The 12,169-nt window shown below is 36.7% G+C and overlaps 1 protein-coding gene across 3 annotated transcripts in view; it reads left to right on the forward strand.

The window, feature by feature from the left end:
* Positions 1 to 860: 860 nt before the first annotated feature.
* LOC135215270 (organic solute transporter subunit alpha-like) overlaps positions 861 to 12,169 on the forward strand; it is a 146,991-nt gene continuing 135,682 nt past the window's right edge. Inside the window, exons 1-2 of one of the 3 annotated variants that reach the window (XM_064249813.1) lie at positions 861 to 974; positions 12,071 to 12,169. The exon at positions 12,071 to 12,169 is cut by the window's right edge and continues 951 nt beyond it. The gene's annotated coding sequence lies outside the window, so the exon portion shown is untranslated. Of the gene's footprint in view, positions 1,108 to 12,070 lie in introns of all 3 variants that reach the window. The other 2 variants (XM_064249812.1, XM_064249814.1) reach the window with 2 other exon arrangements.

The following is a 12,169-nucleotide window of genomic DNA, read 5'->3' on the forward strand; positions in this document are numbered from 1 at the left end:
TATCATGCTGGTAAAGTCAGATAAGTAATTTACGTGAATAATCTAATTCATTGCTACGTTAGATCCTAAATACAAAGGTATTTGCACTAAGGTGGTATCAGCAATTTCTGTTCCTAAAATTTGGAAACGAATTCTCTCATTACCATCCAGTAGTCTCATATATAGTAGACGTATAAGACAATCAGTCAGTCAAGCAAAGAAATTTCCCATGTCAGGATTGTGGTTGGTCTCTCTCTCTTCTCTCTCTCTCGGATCGTCTTCAGCTCATCTACAGGTGACTGCATGTTTGCAAAGGTGGAGGAAAACATTTAAGCAAATAACCTACTTACTTGGAGTAGAGACAGTGAATATTATCTATAACCTTAAAATTTTTTCTCGCCCTGAATATAAGTATTTTTGGGATAAAAATAGTATCCCTGACGCTGGATACGAGTCAGCGTTTGGGAAGTCATTCAATCCTCTGCACTGCGGTATATTTTAAATCCTTAGCTAAAGTTATTTTAATAACCGGTGATTATAATTTCAGTCTAATACTCTGTCTACATGCTTTTTTAGACCGGTTGTAACCTAGCCGCCCTACACACCAATGGTCAAGAGCTACGGACCTTGCCAATGATGCTCTTTGACTTTTTACCGGTAGCGGTTAATATGAAATGTTTTCGAATAAGACTCTTTCCGTTCGAAGTTTTGAAACATTTTGAATCCTCTGCAACACAGCCGTTCAGAATCCTCAAAAAATGCCTCTCGGTGGGTGAAGTGTATTAAACATTTCGTGGAATGATGTCTAGACTCGAGTCCATGCGTGTCATGACGTCAGGGAAAAGACGAGACGCGATTGGTGAAAGCGGCGGTCAGCAGCTCGTACGGCTGTGCACTCCTCCGGCAGAGCTGCAAACGCAGCGGCAGTACGACAACGTTGGTCCAGTCTTAGCAGATCAGTTACCGAGTTTGCGTACGTCAAAATGACCTTGGCCGTGAGTGTTACTAAAGAACTATTTGGTTAAGAGGGACAAATATCTTCGGAGAAATTACTGAAGGCAAATTATCGCTGATGTACGAAAGTGTTTCCCGCGGGGTTATGTGAACTTCATCGGTCTTATTGGCGAGGTAAGAATCATGACATAGCACTCTCCATCCCGCAGCGTTTTGCGTGACACTGAACCTTCCCGCCTAACGTTAGGCTACGTTGCATCATAGTACGGTACAACACACCGGTGGAAATTCCGTTAGGATATGGGGAGGAAATGAACTCTGGTGTATTTTTGTCTGTTTATTAATTCTGTAAAAATGGCTATCTTTGCTCATTATGCATGTTGCAAGTCGAACGCGCTTTTTGTTTGTAGTTTGTAAGCAAAATCCTCAGATTTCAATGATCAATTTCGATTTCATTCTGTAGTGTCTAGGCCTAGGTTGCTAAATAAAGAAGTCGTTACATATTTTACTTAAATATCTTATATTTAAAATTACGTGAACATTTATAATGTTCAGCGAGAGCACATCAAAATTATGCTTAAACTTATCATTGTACACATGAGAAAGTCATGATCGTTTTCTTCTTTATCTCATGAAATCAACTTGACACTCAACCTTACTTCATATTACTTATCCGTCACTTCGTGTACCTATCCCTACGATATGCCCTGATAACCCTTATCTTACCATGAGGATAAAGGAAGAAAGACGATACAAAACTTTCACGTAAGCAAGTATTGCAACCGAATCTTTACACATACCTAATTGGCAAATGTTACTCTCGTAGTGTTCCCTCGTTTAAAAAAAAATAAAAGACAACTTGTTAACGGTGATAATAGGATAAGGTATCTGTCATCATTTCCTTTGTAGTGCATTGTCAAGGAGATGAATATTTCCACCAGGTTCCCACTTGGCGTCAGGTTTCTTGCCAGTGCTGAGTGGTCTGCCTCACTCTTCGTCACCCGTGGATGAGACAAGGCTTTTGTGTGGTCCGTCGTCGACACGATGCAGCATTATCGACCAGAGGACACACGTGTAGTAGGTTAACCTTGCACGAGTTCATGTCAGATTTTAATGACTTCCAAGTTCCACAGCTTGAAATTTGCGTAATTTGTTGGTGAAGGCAGATATCATTCTTCAGATCAGCTATGGCCTGACGTTTTCAGTTTTTCCCGTTCGTGAACGTTTTTTTGCGGTTGTCAGTGTCGGTATAGGTTCTTTAATCTTATTGCATGTGCGTGACAGTTAAATTGAGCGTAAAAATCGGTACACACACACGCGCGCGCGCGCGTGTGTTTGTACTGAGTTTTTCCAAAGTAAATTTCACGGAACAAGAACCACACCACATAAAAATGCATAGGCCTACCTCACCGGACCGCTGGTATGAACGGAATAGCCTAACCTGTTTTTCACCCTTCTACTCCACTCCAAGTTCCACATTGGTAAAGTAGTCAAGTGCGCGGCTCAAATTACAAGCAATAATTCTGAGTTATGTTTACGCTCAATTTTATTGCCACGCATACATGCAAACACAATCTGAGTAGTACCGATACTGCCAAACCGCAGAAAAACGTTGACGAACTGCAAACTGGAAACGTCCGGTCATTGCTGATCTGAGGAATGATCTCTGCCTTCACTAACAATTACGCACATTTTCAATCTGTGGAAGTCATTAAAAACCGACATTAACTCGTGCAAGGTTAACCAACCACACGTGTTTATATATATATATATATATATATATATATTATATATATAATATATATATATATATATATATATATATATATATATATATATATATATATATATATATATATATATATAATATATCCTCCTAGCTTTAACCCCTTTTTATAGAGTCGCCGTTATGAATGATTCGTCTCCATCGATTTCTGTCCTGTGCATCGTTCTCGTTAATAACTTTCCATAACATATCTTCCCCTACACAATCAAGCCATCGCCATCTCTTTCATGGCCTTCCATTCTTCCTTCTACCCCGCGCTTCAATTTCCATCGTATGTCTTCCAACATGTTCCCCTCTTCGTAACATGTATATATATATATATATATATATATATATATATATATATATATATATATATATATATATATATATATATATATATATATATGTGTGCGTGTGTGTGTGCATAAATAACGTGTCTTTGCAAATATGCATGAATATAGATTCGTTAGCGTATTTAATGATAAAAAAACAAGAGGATTTACTTTCATCTCCCATACGGTTAGCATTTTTTTTTTAAACCAGAAATGCGTATGTGGAGGAATTTAATCGAGTCGGCGGAATTTCTCGTTTAGGTGGCACGCCTGATTATGATCCTGATAAACTCAGAGATCGGTTGGTTGTGCCTTCATGTTATGTATGAATGAGATGTGTACAAACTTTTTTGGAAATGGAGTTTCCGCTTTCGTAATCCGACAATAATATAAACAAAATTGTTATGAAAATGGAATTATCCTCAAAGTTTGGTTTTGAGAATGTGTTCTGCGCCAATCATTTTAGTAAAAGTATTTCCAAGATAAGCTTCTGTAGCTGAGTTAATTATTGCCTTTTTTAAATTGAAATGTTGGTCAAAGATTTTCTAATAAGTCCCTAAGATCACAGTGTTGGTATCACTGGTACTAATTGATCATAGTCTAATTTCGTCGTTCAGGACCTGAAACGGCTCTGTTTGCACATGCAGTTATTCAGTATGGGTTGGAGGTTTAATGTTCATACCCAGTCATTTTAGCTGGTGACGTTAGGCTAAAGATTTTGCCCTCACTTTCCTTAGGCAGGAATTCCTCTGCTGCCGTATGACACGATGCAAATTAAATGTTTTATGGTTTGGGTGTTGTTAGATGCTCTCTAAAGGTTTGGTTTATTAGACCGAAAATGAAATTGATTGGCTTCATTAGATTAAGGTACCTTACTTTCTTAATATCAAGGTAGTTTTATTGCAGTGTTACTAGATTCCTTGAATAAATCAGTCAGCCTGCAACTGCAAGGCTAATAGGGCGGGCAGTTCATTACGCAGTTATTTCGTGTCCTTCCCTTTTAAGATCTCATTTCCGACTCAGCCCTTCAGCATTCCTTTTTAGCTTATAAGTTTGAAAAGAACAGGTTCATGAGTCGTTTACATTGATGTGATTTTCTCTTTTGTGCTTTTCCTGTTCTTCCTTCGTTTTTTATTCTGAAATCCATCTGCTTACGAACCCTTCTTTTTGTATTCACGACTTACTCACGGTCTCCATTCTTTTTATTCATTTGCCTTCTCTTGGTTTACCAATTTCATACCCATATTTCCGTATATCCGTACATACACACTATATATATATATATATATATATATATATATATATATATATATATATTATGTATATATATATATATATATATATATATATATATATATATATATATATATATATATAGAGAGAGAGAGAGAGATGAGAGAGAGAGACGAGAGAGAGAGAGATATGTTAATAGGACAGTGAGCTACGGTATTCGACCCAATTCTAGTGAGTCTTCAGTGTAAGTGCACAAAGTGCTAGTTGTCGTGGAGTCTTTACTACATAGCAGCAGAAGTGATAGTGGGGCAGTGTTCATTGTCCTTTATCATCTTGGCAGACAACCTCTGTTCAGGGAAATGGCTTAATGCATATATATATATATATATATATATATATATATATATATATATATATATATATATATATATAATATCATATGTGTATGTGCACATTAAATCATTTATTCAATTGAATTTTAGTCGTACCTGTTGTATCGACATGGCCTTTATATAGGTAAATTTCAGTGCTTTTGTATGTTCACGTTAAAACAAGGCATATTTTGCACCATACGTATATATAGGTTTGAACAGCAGATATATTTATTTACTCTTATGCCTATTACTATTGCTAATATAATTTGGATTTCTTTTGCTTTATGTGAAGCCAAATTCTGACAGCTGATGAAGGAAAGCACTGTTTTGGTCATCGAATTTTAAGGCAGATCTAAAGTAAATTACTGTTTTCAAAGTCAAAGAGAGCCGGTGATAAGAAAATTCAGCTGTTATCTGTTACGTACTCCTTTCTCCGGAAGGCATGATACCTTTTTGGTTTTTTCATCCAAGTTTTTTTTTTTATGTCAAGCCAGCCATGATGTTTTCACCTTTCTAGTTCTCTCTCTGCAGTTGCAGTGGGAAGCGAAATGAAATAGTAGACAGTATTAACAGGCGTATCTGCTTACGCGAAAAGCCCTGCCTCCGAAAGGTAGGCGTATATCAGCAGATTTCGGAAACGAGAAACCTCATATCACCCTGACAGAGAGGTTCATGCATTGTGTCTTCCCAGCTTATTAAGACCTAGCAATACCCTTTGATGAAGGGAAATGTAATCTTTGGTATTAAGTAAACCAGAAATTTTGATTATATTAGCAATCTCAAAGAATGTCGATCTTACTCGGCAGTAGTACCTACTCATCCACTTTTAACTGGTTTCGTATAAACAGACTAAAAGTGTCGAAGTTATAGGTCGCACAGGTAGGTCAGGCTTGTTTTGAAAATACCTGAGAGAGAAGAGAGAGAGAGAGGACTTATATACTTAATGCAAAGAGGTTTGTGAGAGAGAGAGAGAGATCGTGTTTGCTTATATACTTAATGCAAAGAGGTTTCAGAATATTACTCGATAATTAAGTAACCAGACGGGATGTAGCTTAATGTGCAATTTTAGAAAATATAATAGAATTGTAGTAGTCAGACTGATATCAATAATTCTTGAGTGATTGTACGGAATGGGGCAATATGCATCCATTCCCCATACAGTATTTAGTTTTAACAATGATATACAACTTTGTTGTATTTATTTTTTGAAAACTGTACCAACACCAGAGCATTATGTCAAAATATGATACTCTCGCACACTTTCTGTTTGGACATATGCCATTTAGAATAGTATGCTGTTACATCCTACATTAAACCTCACAGAGTTGCTTATACTTACTGTAAAATAAGGAAATTCTCTCTCTCTCTCTCTCTCTCTCTCTCTCTCTCTCTTTACGATTATTTTCCACTAGATCACTTTCACTTATTCTAAGACATTACAGGAAGTGACGTCGTTAAAAAAGGCCCAATGAGCTGTGACACATTCCACCGACAAGATTAAAGATAAGATTTTTTATGAATCAATGAGAGTTGTCACTTTTTCTTACACTCCATCGTTTGTACTTTTTTACTTTACGTGTAATTGTCTAGTGGTTTGGAAACACCTCATCGGCGAGATAGACTGGATTCTGTTTGTGTGTGGTGTGTGTATGTGTGTGTGTGTGAGAGAGAGAGAGAACCAAACACCAGATATCAAAATTCTGCTGGCTCTAAGCGCCAGTCAGAGATCTCTCGCTGGTATAGTGCATGAGCGTCCCAACCTTCGTAAATTAATGTGTTATATCAAAAAGTACAGAGGAGTGAGTGTTAAATGACAGCTCCACTGATTGATAAAACCTTATCGTTAACCTTATCGGTGGAATGTGTCGCAGCTCATTTGAGTCTTGTTTATGCAATTCACTTCCTGTAGTGTTTTACTGAGAAGTGGAAATGAATCATTGAAAAAAAAATTGTGGAAAGTCAAAGAGAGAGAGAGAGATAAGCTTATCACTGCTTATTTTACAATAAGTATGATATATTAGTTATTACTCTACGCTGTGTACTTTAAAATGTAAAAAAATATATTTTATGGTCATATACACAAATAGAACGTGAATAAGGTTACTCGTTGGACGAGTGGGTTGCATACTCGCTTATCAACCTGGTAGCCTGAGTTCCCTCGCCGCTGCCGCCAATGCGGAACCAGAGGAATTTATTTCTGGCGATTAGAAATTCATTTCTTCATATAATGTGGTTCGGGTCCCACAAAAAGCTGTAGGTTCGTTGCTAAGTAACCAGTTGGTTCCTAGTCACGTAAATAAAAATCTAATCCTTGTTAAACTAAAATATAATTAATTAATTAGGTGAGTAAGTGTATTCTGAAATATCTGTTATTTAGATAATATATCTAAAGTTAATATAATAGAATTTGTGTATCATTTTCAGAAATAAATCTAACGTGGAGACTAGATGTACACCACTCATTTAGGAAGATCACTGAAAATTACTGCTATCAATTAGATTTAATGCAAATGCGCTTACTATATTCGATTAAATCGCTCGCTAATGTATAACCAGGCTGATAACGTGTGGAGGCCATTCGTACATGCCCTAATTAATCATGATGAATATAATCTTCATAACAGGATGATGAGATATGTCAATATAGTCCACAGGAGAAAAGAAAGAATAAAAGACTCTAGTAGCTCGATAATTTCGCCTTCCACCAGGCCTCCTCAAAAGCTTTATTTTGAAATAGTTAGTTAAAATAAAGCTCTTGAAGAGGCCTGGTGGAAGGCGAAATTATCGAGCTACTAGAGTCTTTTATTCTCTCTTATCTCCTGTGGACTATATTGACACATTAGTCAAGATCTTTTGCTTATACGTAACAGGCAGCAGGTAAAATTTTCACTTTTTGTGCCTCATGCATAAACGGATTTACTATTATTGCGGAACTTGGGTCCAAAAATAACGCGTAAGCCTACAGGTCTCAACCTTTTTTCTCTAAAATCCTGTCATCTTTCATTTTCAGAGACTGACCAATCAAAACCTAAGTAGATACGTTATTGATACCTTATGATTTGATATTTCTTTTATTTTCGTAAGGGTTTAATATTCTTGTTCTATGAAACTGAATATTTGAGTAAGACTGGAATAGAAAGGAATAAATATCTCAATTATTTCAGCTTCGCTGTTTTTATTATTATTTGTGGAAGTAATAGTAGAGGTAGTAGTAACTACATCCATCTGCCCTTTTAGTAAACACTTGTGAAACCTCAAGGGTGTTTATAAATAAATGTGCGTTTGTAAAGCGTTGACTAATTTCCGTCTCCATCAGCAGCTGCAGACATAACGTTTGATGTGACTAAAATCTTAGCACAACCACCACGCACTTGGATCAACATCCATTCAGATTTCATGATTAGTTATGCATATGAAATTAATTTTTATTATTGTTTCTGCTTATATTTTCCCGACTTTGTCTTCACCGAAAGGGATTTCAAAGTGTAAGAAAATGACTAACTGTTCGTTAATTATTTTTTTTCACTAATCTCCCGTTGCGCCTCTTATCCTCCTTGCGACAACACGACGTTTGATTCCCAGTCTCAGGAAGCGATATCCTCCACAGTTCTCAAGAGGATCTCTGTCTGTATCGACACTCGTCGTCTGGTTGTTTTCAATTTTCTTTATAGATCTGAATTTTATCAAATCTTTTGCAGCAAAGTATTTCTAAATCACAGATGAAACATATTGAAGCGAGAACTGCAATATGATGTGTGGTATTAGGCATTTAATCCAATAACTATACTCGGTTTTTCTCCATCTGTCCACCCGCCTGTGGTGTTTTTGTATGGTAACACTGCGTCCCGGGCTGTAGATAGTTACATTCAGCTGACATTCAACGATTATATAATATCCTATTTCGAATATTAACGGTGTAATTCGCATACAGTAATTTATTAAAACACTTTTCAGTTGCAATGTACACTCAGATATCCTTTTATTTACCTAAAACTTACACATAGCGTAACTATCTAAAGCCCAGGACGCAGTGTTACCATACGAAACACCACAGGCGGGTGGACAGATGGAAAAAAACAGAGTATAATGACGTCCTGAGATCTCCGGTAACAAAAAAAAAAAGAAAAAAAAATTAAATAAACATAATGAGTGAATGTAAGATACCTAGGACGGATTCAGTGAGTAGATCAGACATTATGACGCTCAACGCCTCTTCCACAAAGGAAATGTCTTGATGAAATACGTTTGGTTTGGACGAAGGCGTGACGAGAAGCACTTCATCGTGACTCATGTAAATTCGTAATCCTGAGCGTCCATTTAGAATGTAAGACTACGGTAGTGTTATCCTATCAGCACAGTCATGTGGCAGGCGTGGCCAGAACCCACTAAACGAAGATTTCTCCCTTGGAAATGACCCCAATTTGGATAACGTGTTACCGTAAGGTATTACCTGATATTTTATGTCGCCTTCGGAAGGTTGCATCAGAAAAAGAATCTGCAAATTTACTCTTGACTTTGGAACGAGGTCTAAACTATCAGGAGTTTATTATTTCATAATCGTTCATTTGGTATATATAGCTTATGTAGACATGCTCGCGTAAGGAAAATCCTGTTGCCGTCGGGGTCTTAGAATTTCACCTACACTTCAACGGCAATGACGTCACTCGTACGGGAAGACACCTCTTCAAGTTTACTTTCCATTACGTTTGTGTGAAGAGGAAAGTGGGTTCTTGTATCCTGTTCCTGAATTCAGTTCATGCAGGGAACAGTGTTAGTTCATATGCATTTGTGGTTAAGTGAGATTATATATATACATACATACATACATACATACATATATATATATATATATATATATATATATATATATATATATATATGCTGAAGCTACTGGGAAAATTAAAAGAAGAAAATACAGAGTGCCAAGTACTTTCGTTTATTTAACACATCTTCGGGGCACAAAGATGTGTTAAATACACGAAAGAACTTGGCACTCTGTCTTTTCTTTTTTAAATTTTCCCAGTGGCTTCAGCTAATAAACAAATTCAAGTGATTACTTTTGTGATTTCTTAGTATATATACACACACACACACACACACACACACACACACACACACACACATATATATATATATATATATATATGCGTGTGTATGTATGCATTTGTGGTAATTGAGATTATATATATATATATATATATATATATATAATATATATATATATATATATATATATATGTATATATATATATATATATATATATATATATATATATATATATAGTATCGCGCGCGCGTGTGTGTGTATGCATTTGTGGTTAACTGAGCTTATATATATATATATATATATATATATATATATATTATATTGTTCCGGTTTTAAGAAGCACGCCTTATGGTATAATAACACATCTATATTTATATTTCCTTTCCTGAATGCTAAATTAACTTATATAGCCTACTTAGTGCGTGTTATTAGTATAACTGCATTGATGCTTTCGTAACGTCCTAATTATCCAAATTATATTCACGAATGTCACTCCGTAATGGCTTTTGACTTGACCCATTTTTTTAGGAACTGTGAAATGCAATGTTAGTTACAGATAGGAACTGTAAGGCAACCTTCCATGTCCTCTGTGATACAGGAGTTATTTATTAATGCATTAAGCCATGTCCAATCCCCCTTTTCATTTAGATTAAAAATACGGAATGGTAGCATTTAAGAGATTTGTTGTTAGCTGCAGGTCTTCAACAAGCTTTTAGCTATAGTAGATTCACATCAACCGTGCATTTGATGTCTAGGCCAGTCCCTTACGACGCTCCTGATTGGCTGTTGATAAGCCAATCACAGGGCTGGAAACTCTCAGTCTCTCTCGAGAGTTCACAAAGGCAGGATGTATGTGCCACCTGTCCTGAGGAATACGTCTTTCAAAAGAGGTGGAACATACATCCTGCCTATGTGAACTCTCGAGACAGAGTTTCCAGCCCTGTGATTGGCTTATTAACAGCCAATCGGGAGCGTCGTAAGGGACGGGCCTAGACATCACATGCACGATTGATGTGAATCTACTAAAGCAGTGAATTATTAATAAGAATGATTGAAGCTTATTATTTTGCATCATATCACCCATAATGATATCAAAATAGGATAGGATAAAGATTTTCGTGTCGGGGATATATGCTGTGTTGAAAATCGAAATGTAGTCTTGAATCTTGAAAACTATTTCTTTTATATCCTTTTTTGTCCCGAGCTCAAGGAACAACTCAGAAATCTAAATTTAAACCCGAATCCCTGTTGAAGACTTCTAGAGTTTAAGGTTTATACGCGAAGGTGATTCTAGATAGGATACTAGAAGGAACTATGATAGTAGCGCTGTTCCATTTGAAGTAATGATTTGTTTTACGAATAATATTTGTCCATACCATTACAGACACACAAAGAAAATTCTGAAATGCCAGATAGATATTTTTTCATTTTGCAGGTTAGTGAACTAAATTCATATCAGAATATTTAAAATCTGTACGTATTGAGGTTTGTGTTTATCGCAAATTAATGGGTTGGCTTTTGTAGAGAATTAAATGACGTTATACTCTCTCTCTCTCTCTCTCTCTCTCTCTCTCTCTCTCTCTCTCTCTGGACCTTTCTGGAAAAAAATAAAAACGGCCTTAGTGTCTTTGTAGCCAATGGGTACTTCACCAATTGTAGTAAAAGCAAACCCAAACAAAGAAGAGCGAATTTCCAACGTGCTGCTCGAACGACGGCAGGGAATTTCTGAGGATAAATGGGAATGGTTCCAGATACCTACTAGAGGGAGCACAGGTATGATCACCTGACCGTCTATCGGCGATAGCCGCGAATTTTGAATTTCTGCCGTGCGCGCGACGAATCGGCGGGATTAAGCTATATATATGTAACTACCAGGGAAGTTAGATATTTAAAAACGGTAGTTTGTAGGCTTACTCCCCGAGTAAGCCATAATCTCCACTCACCCTCACCCTCGTCTCATAGCCGTCATGCAAGTAGGTCTGGGTCTTCCAGCTCGTCTGGTACCCGTAGGAGTTCAGCTGACACTCATGTCCTTTCTCTCGGGGTTTGGGCAAAGGACGCGTTCAAGCGATCCCCATCTCCTCATTACTATCTCATAGTACTGCACACTCATGGCAGTTCCATGATTTATCTCGCGGTATCATATCTCATTATTCTCAAATCGACACAATCTTTCATATTCAGTTTCTTTATCATGCCAAGGTTTAAGCTCGTACTAGAAAAAATGTATAACTTGCGAATGTAGTTTTATTCTTTTGTCTGCTTATCAGGTCTTCAGTAAAATAAAAAGCATGAGATCCATTTTCGGTTAAAAAAAAACCTTTCTACTTCCATAAACGTCATGGTCATTGTAAACGCTTTCAACTTTTTTGTTCTTTTCCAGGATCGTTTTAGGAATGCCACGAGTGACTAAAATTGGGGTACTCTCGATTCCTTCGTCTTCCTAGCAGTAATGACACAGGTATGAAAGGGACGTGAAATG

The sequence above is a fragment of the Macrobrachium nipponense genome, chromosome 5, assembly GCF_015104395.2.
Source record: "Macrobrachium nipponense isolate FS-2020 chromosome 5, ASM1510439v2, whole genome shotgun sequence".
Taxonomy (NCBI): domain Eukaryota; kingdom Metazoa; phylum Arthropoda; class Malacostraca; order Decapoda; family Palaemonidae; genus Macrobrachium; species Macrobrachium nipponense.